The sequence below is a fragment of the Scleropages formosus genome, chromosome 2 (genome assembly GCF_900964775.1).
Source record: "Scleropages formosus chromosome 2, fSclFor1.1, whole genome shotgun sequence".
Classification (NCBI taxonomy): Eukaryota; Metazoa; Chordata; class Actinopteri; order Osteoglossiformes; family Osteoglossidae; genus Scleropages; species Scleropages formosus.
Genome location: NC_041807.1, coordinates 27,778,690 through 27,792,633, shown reverse-complemented (window position 1 = coordinate 27,792,633; position 13,944 = coordinate 27,778,690). Strand labels below are relative to the sequence as shown.

General features: G+C 42.3%; 1 protein-coding gene across 1 annotated transcript in view; it reads right to left on the bottom strand.

Annotated features, from left to right (window-relative positions):
• LOC108936990 (nuclear receptor coactivator 3-like) overlaps positions 1 to 9,406 on the bottom strand; it is a 45,857-nt gene extending 36,451 nt beyond the window's left edge. The window contains 1 exon segment of the mRNA XM_018756690.2: positions 9,285 to 9,406. The gene's annotated coding sequence lies outside the window, so the exon portion shown is untranslated.
• Positions 9,407 to 13,944: the final 4,538 nt, after the last annotated feature.

The window sequence follows — 13,944 nt, the reverse complement described above, 5'->3', positions numbered from 1 at the left end:
ATTTTCTTATGTACTGTCAATATCCTTTTCATCTGGAAGTTTGGGTTTGCATAATCAGACAGATTAATGATTATAGTGTGAGAGTAACAGAGTGTGTGTTTCACTGATGTATGGATGAGTGACCCATTGTAAGTAGTGTATCTAGCAGTGTAAGTCACTGCGGTGAATAAGGTGTGTGGGCTGATAAAACTACATAGAGTTCATTGAAAGTCGCTTTGGAGAAAAGCATCTGCTAAGTGAATAGATGTAAATGTAAATTCAGAGCATGTTCAAATGAAAAGCAGGCAATTCCACAAGGGGGGGGGGGGGGGGGGGGGGGGGGGAATGTCAGCCTGGGAAATTTCACATGTACAAGGCAGACACTTTTAGCCACGACACCAACCCCTCCTCAAAGCCCTGAAAACACCACACGGTGAACTTGATGGAAAGGGATTTGAATTTGCACATTGTGATGTTTGTGCATCGTTTTGTTAACCCAGCCTCTACCGTGGCTTCACCATGGAGCAGCTGTGCAGCTTGGAGAGCCTGCTAGCACAGCACCCCTGCAAAAGGTGCACGCTCGACAGAACTGACGTGATTGCTACGGGTCCCTCCCAACATTACCTGCAAAAATATTAATATCCATTTACTGCTTTCCCTGCTATCAACAGAAAAACGTGAGCTGCCCTGCTAAAATTCTAGAAGAAATTCTACAGCCACACTGCAATTCGGTAAAACAAAGCCGCTGAAAATATTAGAGCACTGCAGTCTGTCTTTCCCCTCTGCACAGCTAAAGCTGCTTTTTCCAAGGGAGTTATGACTTGGCAGCAGATGAACAAATGCTCCAAGGTGAGCAATCGGCCAACTCTCCTTCCCCATCCCAAAAATTGCAGGGAACACACGGTGCTACAGAAGACTTTGCTGGTATATTTTAACAAAGTACAACTAAAATACCGCAAATTACATTTATAAACAATGCACTTAAAAACGAGCACGACGTGACCGATGCTAAAAACTCACCATCAGAATTTACAACAGACTGTCAAAAGTGAAGAAGTGAGTAAACACATCTGAAAAGGCAGCAATGCATAAACGCACGGGAAAGCTCAAGTGAAATTACCACTAATTTGACAGCAACAGCATAAGCACAATAACGGAAAGCTGATAAGTCATATGCAAACCTTCTTTGTTCTGTATCTGAGCATGAGGGCTGTTTGAGAGCAATATTCTTATACAAAAGTCAAAACTGAAAATGAAATGGTTTAAATTAAAAAGCTTACTAAAATGAAACTTTAAAAAACATCTTATAAAATCCATTTCGAAAACTGTATATTCCTGCTTGTAGCCATGAACACAAATTAAAAGTATAAGCTTGGTTACGCTGCTATGGTCTCGTATGACTACAGGAAATTAAGGTTAACTTTCATCTCGAAAATTCTTAACAGAAAGCCTTAAATTTTCTTTTGGCAAGGCAAACAAAACTGGAAAAGGAAGAAAAAAAAAAAACAAACACCCAAAGAAGAGCCAAGTACTGAGCTAATGGAGAGAGCACACTGAATTTCACTGTATGCACTCAGTCACAAACAGGGAGGTAAATAGGTGTCAAATAGGCATCCCCTCCACAGATCTGCACCCCAGTAGCACACACCTCCCCGAGCAAAGTGCCCCTACTTATAAAAGAGAGGAGGCTGCTGCAGCGGGCTCAAAGGAAACAAGGTGGTCACATAAAGACAGCAGGGTTCAGGCAGAGTTGAAACACTCAGCTCGGGGCGCATGAAGGAGGGTGAGCATCTGGTAGTGTTTACTACTGCCCGCATCCTTTAAAGAAGGGGGTTCCAAAACAATCCAGCACACACACAAGTTGCACTCTTTAGCTGCGTGCAAGGGAAACTGCCGTACCGCACCTTTCTCCCCCACCAGCTCGTTCAGATGGGCAACTTTTTAAAGTTTGAACTGCAAGGACGTGGTGCCACTTACTTCGCAACAATGCCCACACTTCTTCAGCATACACTTCAGCTACACGTTTGTGAATCATTAACGGCCTGTCAGCTGACTTTCCAGTTGAGTCTCACTTCCAAAAGACAGGCAAACTCAGACAACGGGTTTCGAAATACATAGTACCTTAAATAAAAACTAGATGCTGTCAAGAGAGTGTGCTTGCAGTAGGGAAAAATGCATGTACACAGGGGCAGCATCTTTCTGAAAAGAAAAAGAAAACAGGAGCAAAAGAAAGAAGCCACTTGTGTAATGCACAGAAGAACAGCAACTAGTATAAGACATGGAACAATTTCCTCACCACATATAAAACTAGATACATTTTTTCCAACATATGTACAGAAATATAAAAAAGGGAATATACTTAAAATCCATGATCTAACACTGGGAAGAGCAACAGTGCAAAAATACAGGTGTATTTATCCAGCTTGCAAGAAGCTGGATTTAAAAACACATCCTTCTGCAAGTTCCTAAGGACAGTGCAACTCTGGCACAAGTTAAATATTTTATCAGCTGGCATAAAACCCTCCCCTGAAACCCAGGGTGTCTCATTTTATTTGTTTCTTTTTTGGAGGGAGCAGGGTAGATCATATTCTCCATGTCTAACCCCACAAGAACTGCCTGGGATTTGTTGTTACTTTGAAGTTGTTTTCCTTTTCTCCGTGCGCGTCGTGTGTGCACTGTCAAGTGCAGACACAGTTCAGCATTACTGGCTGAACGACCTTGAGCCGGCATGCAGGACTGCGTCGTCATGGCAACCCCGCTTCACACAACTAGTAACAGCTGGATGCAACACACTCCCAGAATATGAGCGGGATTTGTTGTGTTAATAGAAGTGAAAAGAAGAAAGCACCATCGTACGAAATTGCGCGGTGAAACCACAACAAAACTTAACCGTCATTAAATGTGTACCTCACAAGCTTTCGCAGCCAACAAGGAAGCAAGATCCCAATGGCTTACGACAACTTAAAAGCAAGTTTCCTTGTTCACAGCTATCTCAAATGAACTAATTGAAGTTTTCATCAATAAAATTACATTGTCACACTTGCATTTTATTTCTTCAATGCATCTAAACCAAATCAAATGAAAGAATGTATTAGTACCCAGAAAATCCTTCGATCCATAAACAAGTTGAACTGAGCTTACTGTTTTCACAAGTTTAGGCGGTGTATGAGAAGAGAACTGCAAAGACATGAAACCACAAACATTTAACCGCTTCACCATCCTCCCATAAACCTAACAACTCAAAGCTGACAGTGGAAGCGAAGTGTTCGTTGAACATTTGTTTTGTAACATCCGAGCGGTCCATCTGGACGCCACTGCAGTCCCAGCTGGCAGCGGACAACAGCAGCACACCGCACCAAAGAGAACGTGTTTATTCTCAATCTCTTCACCTCGACTTCACTCGAGAGCTGCAACTACATTTTGCATCTTGTCAACTGGGCGGCTGGACTTAATATTCCTGTCACAGAGGACACGGCTCTTCTGAAATACCAAGGGCACAATGAGCGAGACTGCGCGCCATGCAGAGGAAATAAGTGGAACATTTTGCCGGCTGCCTTTCAAAATGACCGCAGTTCCTGCACTAGCAGTTTCTCCTTCTCAAAACCAGTTATTAGACCAGACCATAGACCAGTTATTAGACCACAGCTTAAGAAATTAATGCAACTTTCCATCAGACTCTGCAAGCTGAATGTTTTAGTACTTAGAGAGCGAGGGGCAGTGAGGGTTATAGTTGCTGAAACAGGTGCTTTAAGACAGACAAGATATCAGAATCTCGAGGGGTGCAACGCATTCAAATTTGCCTTCACCCCGAGTTCATCAAGGAATACACTATAATGCCTGGGGATATTAAATATCAAGTCACATTTCAGTCACTGAGAACCACCTATCTCTACAAACAAGCCTTACCAATCTTACTGCCATAGTTGTTACAATGCTTCTGTTGCTTAAATAGTTCAGTGCATGTGCTTTTCACAGGGGTACAAGAGAAGGCTTGAGGGGTTTAAATGCATTACATTTGCTGCCAGTTTCTCAAAGTGTATGCTACTTGCTCTGTTACGCAAGTGCAGAAATTGCATAAAATTACATGCAACCTACCACATATGTAAAGGTCACATCCGTACGCCGGTTTGCCTCAGTCTGCTCGAGGTGTACATGCTTGCAGGGCCAGATGGGGAGCGATGAAATGTAAATATCACGAAAGACTGTTCCATTAAGCTTAATTTTTATTTTTCGCTCGTTTTATTTATTGTCAAGGGACAAAGAATTTGTGTGTTAATCACTACAACTTGACACTCCTAAACCTGTCCGACCACACAGAAGTGCACAATGCTGCCGCCGCCGAGAGCATTTTAAACTTGTTTACCAAGAAGAATTGCTCATTCTCACAGTCAAACGAGGTAGCAAACAGCTTTCTGAAGTTCTGCAAACTTATTCCCCTCAACAGAGCCACCCACCCACAATCGGCCAACTGCTACAACCAAAAATAGCAATTAAGTGATAACCTGGCTTTGCGCTCCAACTCATTTGGTCACCTCCCAGAGTCGCTGACTTGCACCTACAACAGCTCGTCTTGAAACATACACACGGGCACCCCTGATCTGACGTCAGGCAAAAAAAAAAAACGTAAGCATTCTGGAACAAATGGATCTGGAAAAGTGTTGCTGGAGAATTCTGGCTCAGATTATACAACTTTCTTTGAGTTTACATGGCATGTTATTTTGCTACAACTGGGGGGAAAAAAATACAAGACAAGAGGAAGTGCAATATATTTGCATAGAGACAGTCATTATGCACAGTCACTTACACAGTTTTAAGCTTGAGCGCTCATAACAGCCAAACACTTACACAGCTCATATCAAGCTACCTGGATGACTAGAGCACAATCTGTCTGAGCACAAACTTCAACCTTCTATATTTTGGTCGTAAATAAATTTCCTTGACAACTACTCCAAAGTCCTGCCTCTAAAGTTACTCAAGAGCTCCTTACAGAAAGTATATTGTAAAACTAAGAATTTAACACCCTTCCTAAACAGCCAGCCTTCTCAAGTAGTTTCTGGAGCTAGACTCTCTGCATTATGAAGGTTCAAGAGCACATGAATTCCCCTCCCAAGTCACAAGTAGTCCAACCTAAGCATATGTGAATCCTTCCGTGTATATAAATTAATTCACTTTTCAACCTTCTCAGACCCCTGCAATGAGGCGCTTTCATAATGATTCAGTGGGTAACAAAATTCACTTTTTCAAAGAATATAGTGAGTTCTGCAGCCATCTGGCAGAACAAAATAGCACCAGGTTAACTGAATTTTGCAAACTTCTTCTTTCTGGAAAACCCTGGACAATGCAACCAGTGGAACTGGAGTATTTAACAATACCCTGCAAAAAACTGGACTTCAAGATGGTCACTTTCCACTTGTTCAGAGAATGCTCAACGAAGGAATAAAGAGGAGGGGAGAAGAGAAAGGCTTCTCCCCAGAAATCAATGAAGCTCACAAAAGATTAATTCATTTTTAATGCATACTGACAAGTTGGAGAGGGGCCTCTCAGACACAAAAACACAACAACAGCTCATTCTGTCTCAACTGAAGCTCGGTGAGGTAATGACCGGTGAAAGCAAGGCAGCACTGCCTTCTCAATTCTGAAGACAATCAAAGAACGAAGGACAGATCTAGCTGCACCATTCCAGCAGCAGTTCTTACCTGTATGTATATCCTGGGGCTGTCTACACCTCTCTATCCTACAGAGAGATGGCATAAGACAGGGGACACCTAACCCCTGGTTCTGTAAAACCTCCCACTGTGCTGTTCCCACACAACTGGCCAAGAGTCCAGAAACCCAGCCACATCTATCCTGCCCTGTTGACTGTGATTTAGGTGCCCCCTATCTTTACAAGGTAAACAGTGGGGAGGAGCCGCTAATTGAGAGCATGAGCAATGTAAGAAGTGCTCCTTCAGGGATGTAAATCTATCAAAGCCCCAGTTCAAACAAAAAACCTTGTACAGTCCCCTTGCACCCCGTAGCACTGCTGCTGGCTGTAAGTCATCCAAACACATGCAGCCAGGAAATGCTAACATCAATAACATTTACAGAAGTGTACAACCCTTCAAGCACAAACAGGAGTAGGGCTGACTTCATGTCTAAATGCAACAGGTAAACAACAAACCTTGGAGTTTTACTACACCATATTATTCATTTATATATAGATGTATCTATATCTTTGCAGAAGTACTTGAAGTGGATTTGTTACCAAAAGTTCATGAGTGGTCTAGAGGGATTAGGTTTCCATTATATGGAAAAGTTTTTTTTTTTTTTTTTTTTTAAAAAAAAAAAGGGTGGGGAAAAAAGTTAGTCTGATTTACAAGTCAAAGCTCAACTCATTTTGATGACATTATTTATTGCTTAGCTGACACTTTTTATGCGTTTAAACTGTTGGCTGTTTAGTGTTTTACTAGAATCATTCTGGGTAAGTGAGGGGCAGCACAAAGGAGCAGCGAGTGCTGCTTGGGCCTCACACCTCCTGGAATGTGTGATTAGACCAATGCGCTTTAGCTTGTGTGAAGTTTGTATGTGAAAGGTGGGTGTGTATGTATGCGCTTGCCCTGCCAGGGACTGCCACCCTGCAATACGATCCAGAGCACCCCAACCCTGCACCGAACAAGGGGGTTAATGAAAATGGGTGGGGGAATTTAGGATATGTACTTTGTTCGAAAGGCATTACAACAAAACTAATGGGCTTGAATCGACAACCTTCAGATTACAAATCCATCAATTACGGTTGAAGATGACAAGTTTGAACGGTGCCAAAATTATCACTTTATATTACATTTATTCATTTAGCTGATGCTTTTCTCCAAAGCGACGTACAAATTTAAGGTATTTACAATTATTTACCCATTTAGACAGCTGGGTAATTTTACTGGAGCAATTTAGAGTAAGAATCTTACTCATGGGTACTACAGCCAGAAGTGTGGATTAAACCTGCAACCTTTGGATCCAAAGGCAGTAGCTCTAACCACTATACTACCAGCTGTCCCTTCTACCAGCTTTAAGATCTGAAACATTTTTCTGTGCCCCAAAGGAAATGTACTACCTGCATACACCTTTTGGCCAAGAGGCTGAAGGGGAGACGGCGGCGAGGGCACCGCTGCGTCTCGTACTCATCACCTGGACAGGGTACATTTTGTCCGCATCAACGTGTGCCATTTAAACTGCTAAAGAATAAAGTGAGCTTCGGCCCAAAGAAAGCCAAGTACGCATAAACACAACCGCACATTTCTACTACACCACTTTCCTTACACGAGTCGAGTGGGAAGAAATACTGGCGTGACAGCGTGATCCAGCAACGGCTGATCTACGAAGAACGTGGTAACATGAACAAAAAGTCAACGCAAACCAGATAATTTCTTTCGGACTCTTGTCCCAGATCACAGCAAGATGAGACGTGTCAAAGTCCCGGCTAGCCGGAGACTTGGACCTGACGGTTGTGCCAGCGTGCGCGTTCACGATGAGAAACTGAAAGTTTCTGATACGCAAGCCTCTCCTCCGCAACCCGACGTTTTACATCCATATTCCCTAGTACAAAAAGGAGTAAATTTACCTGTATTCGTTTAGCTGATGCTTTTCTCAAGCGCAACCTACCTTACCTACAGGCAGTGTTAAGATACCTACATATATTTACCCACTACTGGGTAAAGGAACATGCATGATGATTTACGAAAAAGAGTGACGAGCCACAAGCCAGGCCACACAAACCAACAACATCACAAATTTAAACACAGACTGAAACGATGCGATGGGTTTAAGTTTTTAATCCCATCACTGCTACACTGAAGCGCCCCAAACTTTAAAAAAAAAAAAAAAAAAAAACTACCAGTTCCGTTCATGCCACCTCACAGAAACGCAATGGAAACATGCGGAACAAGTCTCTGTGAAGAGCAGATCACTACACGTAACTGCGGACCCCCGGGTTGCTGTTATAACCAAACTAAGACAGTAATAAAATCGACGACAGTCTGTCTGAGTCTCTGGGAGGACCGAGCGGAGCCTGAGGAGAGGAGAAGAAGCAGGCACCGCCATGAACTCAACAACGGTATCACAACACACACTCGACTCATCATGTCAGTATCAGTATGTTTCGGTCCTCGCGGTTTTTTTGTTTTTTTTCCCCTAGCACGATTAGTAAAACAATTTTACTACATACAAATACACCACAGGTTTACCACACATTTACCACCGCCACCAACGGCACCGAGGACCCCGAAGGCGCCCCGCGCGCTATGCCTGAACCAATGTGAGCGTCCTCGCGCCGACACGCGGACAGGCTGCACGCGCAGCGCTGAGCGGCAGTCAGGTCGTTCGCTAGCGGAAAGTTCCTCTTCGTGCATAAAAGCAGCAGAAACAATAATAAGAAAATAAATATATTTACAAATAATAAGAAGAAAATCGGAACGGCACCATCTACCTGAAACGTAGGTGTCCATTTAGAGAGCGCGGACAGTCCAGGTCCATGTGCGCACGCAGGCAGCGTCTCGCGACGCAAGTCTTTGTACCGACCACACGTGTGGATCCACAAACATACGTGCACTACAATATCATCATCATGTGCATCCTCTGCAGACCGATCCCGAGAGTGCCGCAAATTCAGTCACACAACATCAACGATAAGAAGAAGTTTTCACCGCTCGTGGCTGGCTGACGTGTGGAAACACGCCAACACAGATCGATCGCGTGTGCGTTTTCACTCATATATTCGATGGGAAAAGTTACAGTGGCCCATGCAATCCGTATTCGGTGTATCGGACTGCAAAATCTTCGTGAAAAGAAGCACTGAAATAACTAAGAGTGCCGCCCAACAACAGCCTCACTAAAAGCAACATGTTCAAACAATCAAGACTTGTTGTGGAAGACGAATGTGAACAGGGCATTGGGCAACGATCACAATTTCACATGATTTCCCTCTCAAATGTTTATTAACTGAAATGCAAACTTGTTTAAAAAAAACAATACGGCACTGCATGGTAATAATAAATGACTCCGGGCTAAATAAATAGCGTAAAGTTTACCGATTCGATGTTTGTTTATAGAAAAGTGTTTGGAGATGTCAGGTGAAGTAGTTGGTAAACGCGAGGTGAGATAAAGCAGCGGCTCGGACGCAGCTCTAGGCTCCACTCAACACAAGAAGAATCTGCGAAATTCAACTCTTTCTTTTGCATTTCCATTTCCTCGCCACCCGTACCGTACGAACACATCCGCGCTATTTATAACAACACAAACAGACTCCATGTAAAATAAAACAGCTTCTAACTCACCACCTTAAACGTATTCCTTTAAGCAGACCACCTTTTCTTTTTTTTTTTTTTTTTTCTTCGCTCTCATACACACACACTCTCTCTCGCTCTCTCTCTCTCTTTAGTATTAACTCTCCGCCATCTTCGGTAGTGTTTGTTTAAATGGGAAACACTCCCTAAGCGCAAGAAGCCAGCTTGTGGACGGACGAAAGGATTTCTGGGTATTATAGTTTTTGGAGCGTCAGTCTGTCGTCCTTTTAGATGAGAGTAGCGCCCCCATACGGACTACAAATACACAAATGCCCTGAGATACGAAACAGAACTCCGGAGGTGCAAGCTGGTGCTAACAATATAGTGAAAATGCTTCGACGTGTATTTTTAGATAACCAAAGACAAACACAGGTTGACCAAAAATTCTAAGCACACATTAACAAGCATTCCTTCCTTGTAGTTTTCGTATCACTGAGAACATGTAATATTCTCTATCAAAATCATGAAAGTAAGAACGGATAAAAAACTTGAGTTGAAAAGAATAAAGATGAAAGAATCTCTTAACATCGCTTTGTGGTATTATATTTTGCTGTCTCATCTTTATTTTATTCATATTCATTTTTAAATTTGTAGTAAGAGCCGCCGACGCTCTGTCTCCCCTGTTAGTGGCGTTTTAACTAACAGAGATTGGTTCCAACAGTAAAACTGACTGTCTCTCTGTGATACTTTGATTAAAATGTTATATTACTAAGTTTAGCATCTTGTTAGTTGTGATTTTCCAAGAAGGATTGGCATTGCCGCTCTTCTCAGCACTTACACCATTATACCTGGTGGAACCTATCATACCACATCTGTGTGACAAAATATTTACATAATTACCGGATGCGTCTAAGTCGCATAATTCTTTTAATTAGTATTATTAGACACACAGATCTTCGACAATGACATTTTACAAAGAAGGCATTTACCTAGGCGATCATAAAGGTGCAACATTAAGTTGCAGCTCAGCTGGACTGGTGCTTCCAAATATTTAATTCAGTGTTATTTACTGTCACTGTCGATACATTAGGGATCAAATTAAAATATTTTTTCCTGTGACAAGCTGAAACGGAGGACTATGACTGTTAATGAGTGCTGATGAGAAGAGAAGTGAGAGAAGAGAACTGATTTCTTACTCCTGAACTCTATATAGAGAATTAATGTTCAGGACCGTCAGGCCTTGCGATCTGAAGGTTCCGGGTCCGAATCCCTCTCCTACTGCAGTACCTTTACTCAAGGCGCTTAGACTGAACCGATACAGTCAGAAAACCCTGTTGTATAAATTGCCGACTTATTGTGGAGAAAATTGTTTAACCGTAAGTGAAACTGTGCAGGCTTTAGCTAAATAAAAGTGAGTAATACTGTTATAGTAATATATACTGCAAAAGTCTGCAAAGGGTAGATATGTTTAGAATTTGTGGCCCAAGGACACAGCTGGCACCTGTCTTGCTGCCATGAGGAGTATATTGGTGGATGGCTCCTAAGTGGTCGCCATGGTGATCCCAGGCACACTAGTGTCAGATTTCAACTGTTCTGAAGAAGGTGACAGTGCTAAACAGACAGAGGGGGGTGGGGGAAGAATGGCACTTGATAATTAGCTCATGCAGCCTCTTGTCTCCGCATATTGTGCCGCAATTACCCCACAGCAGCATTAAAGGGATTACAGACAAAAAAAATATCTTTACCTTTGTTAAAAGCAATTGCCTGAAGAATGCACTATATTTGAGCATGGGGTTTTGTTGCATAAGTATTTACCCAGTCGCGTCAGAGAAAGGGAGAGCCAAATTTACTGAACATGCTGTTAAGAGGACAAAAGCTGTGCACTTAATCATTTCAGCAGTTTTGTGTGTTTCACCTGGAGCTGATCAATGTATATCTCAACGTGCCTTTTGTACCGCTACACATTTATCTTATCCAGATACATGTGGAAATGTGACTCGTGGGTTCTTTTTTTTGGAACACACTCTCAAGGAGATTTGGCTGACGCTAAATGAGAGTTTTACCATTTAGAAATATATTACATCCACAGTGATTTAGAAAAATTATATTGCACACTGATATTGCCCAGCGGGCCGATATGTTGGTTTATTGTTGCACAAGATGATCTAGGGCATGCCATTGATCATGAGTGATTCGCCATGAATTTGCATTGATTGCATGGAGATGTAACAGGGATAAAGAGCTCTTTTTATTCCCCTTCCCCCATCTCGCAATGCAAAGCAGGCCCTAGCTGTCCACTGTCAATGAGTACGAATGTGTCTGTCCCCCACCAACAAAAGAGGGAGATAATCCTGGAGGTCTGCATAGATACCTGCAGACCCACCCATGCAGTGGTGTTCCAAGCGCCCTCCCCCACCCTGCAGCCCACCCCCTGCTGTGGTGTAGAACTTTAGTACCATGCGTTTGTTCAGTGTGCTGCCTTTGCTAAGTCAGAGTCCCAGATGTGCAGCCCTCTGTCTCCACGGAATCGTTTCAGAGAAAACTGTATAATAATCTATTATCAATTTTAATAAATAAGTTTTCTCAAATGAAAAACATGTTGCTTTGTCATTTTTGCAGATCACATTTTTTTTTCATTGAGCTAAGCTGTTTTCAGATACAAATTCTCTAAAAAACAGGTTAAATAACATTTGAAATAGCAAATATGTGTGAACTTTATGTAACGCATAGAACACAAGAGAAGGACTGAACACGTGAGCATTTTCAGCAGAGAACGGACATTTTCTTTCAAAATGCCTTAAGCTTAATTATTTCATAAATGTAATGCTTAAATATATTATACAAAAATGACATTTAGTTAAAGTAATACACATCTGAAATTTGAATAAATAAAATGTTATATCAAAAATGATTAATAGAATGCTTTCCATATTACAACTGAAATTGTCAGCATAAATTATTTAAGTTTAATACATGTTAGTACATGTTTTATCTTAAAACAAAAAGAACATTATGAATTAAAAAAAAAGACAAAAAAGTATAGCAGGAGCGAACAGCGATAATTCACCATTTGTATATGAAAGAGGGGCATGGCAGCCAAAAATAAACTGTGGGCAAAAGAAACGAGTTGGTAAATAATGCCATAGGAAGTCGCATCCTGTGTCATAATGGAGACGGATGTGGAGAACGTTAGGCTGCAGTGACAGGACAAGCGGGATCCAGAGCTTGCTTAGCATTCATAACAGGCAGGAAATAAAGGAACGGCGACCACCGGGAATGGAAAACTACCACACACAGGTGAAATGAGCAGGGTTCGGAGGAGGGCGGTAGACAGAGAGACACACAAAAGAGAGAGAGAGAGAGAGAGAGAGAGAGAGAAAGCTGACTCCTCATCTCCTCATCTGATCCCCTGTGTCTTCCTCTGCCTCTGCCCATACCTGAATGTATGGCCAGTGTTCCTAAAGCCATTGCCTACCTCAACCGCGTACAAAGCTGCCTCTGTGAAATAACTAAATAAGGGCGAATGATGCCCGATCTCTCCTACAATGCACAAAGCGGTCTTCATCATCCACTCTTGCTTGGCGTGTCTCGAAGGATTCAACATCCCTCTGAAGAAAAAAAAAAAAAACACATTTTACATTACCAATTTATTCCTTGCAGGCTTAGAGAAATCTGCAGTGGAAAAGGTGTGTGTGTGTGTGGTAACAGTGGACGGGGGGGGGGGTATAAGAGATTGGGAAGAAATAGCTGTGAATCAGGTGACAAGATCAAGCTCCACTGGGTGGTCATAAATGAATGCATATGTCACTGGAGCTCGCAGTCAATGGGGGGTCTGGCCTGCTGGTTGGTTCAGCTAAGTGACATAAACTGAGATAGGGAAAGGTGTGTAAAATCGCTCATGTGAGTATCAGTACGGAGATCCATTTTGAAGAAAACTGAAGACGGAGCGTTCCGGAATAGTGCCACGAACAAAACACTGCATCTCTGTTTTATCCTGGAGTGACTTAAACAGCTTAACTTCAGTAAGGGAGGCAACAACAATTAAGCTATTTCCTTGGGACTTCCTCTTCAGACTTGGAGGCCTTCTGGTCTTCAACTCCTGCTTTCATGGAAAGACCCATCCATAAGCGCTTGACCAGCGCAGGCTCACAGTTTTCCCAAAGAGGGGTTATGCTTTTTTTATGATTGTACAAATAATGTTATGTTGTAAAACAGTGAGCTCTAAATTTATAACGCAAGTATTTATGTATAGTACAATACCATACTTATAATGCCTTCCCTACTGCAGTCTCAGTACATAATAAATGTAATATTTTACAATTCAGAGAAGTGTTTGTAAACTACAAATAATCAGAAGAATAAAAATTTTGTTAATTATTTTTCCTGAGGGGGTATTGTCCTAGGGGGTTTTGTCCTACGCTCTCCAGAAGCTATGCTGGAGGCATAGGGTGCGAGACAGGGTATACCCGAGATAGGGAACTAGTCCATCACTGGGCAATTTCACAGTCGCTAATTTAGAGTCATCGATTCACCTGAAATGCACGTGTTTGGACTTTGAGAGGAAACCCACGTGAAGATGGGTAGAACATACAAACCCAACACACACAGAATTAGATGTGATCCCGCATCTCAATGCACAGCACAGGGACTGTGGAACAGTTCTCCCTTGCTTACAGCACCAACATCAATATTAATATTTTTCAAGTTCACA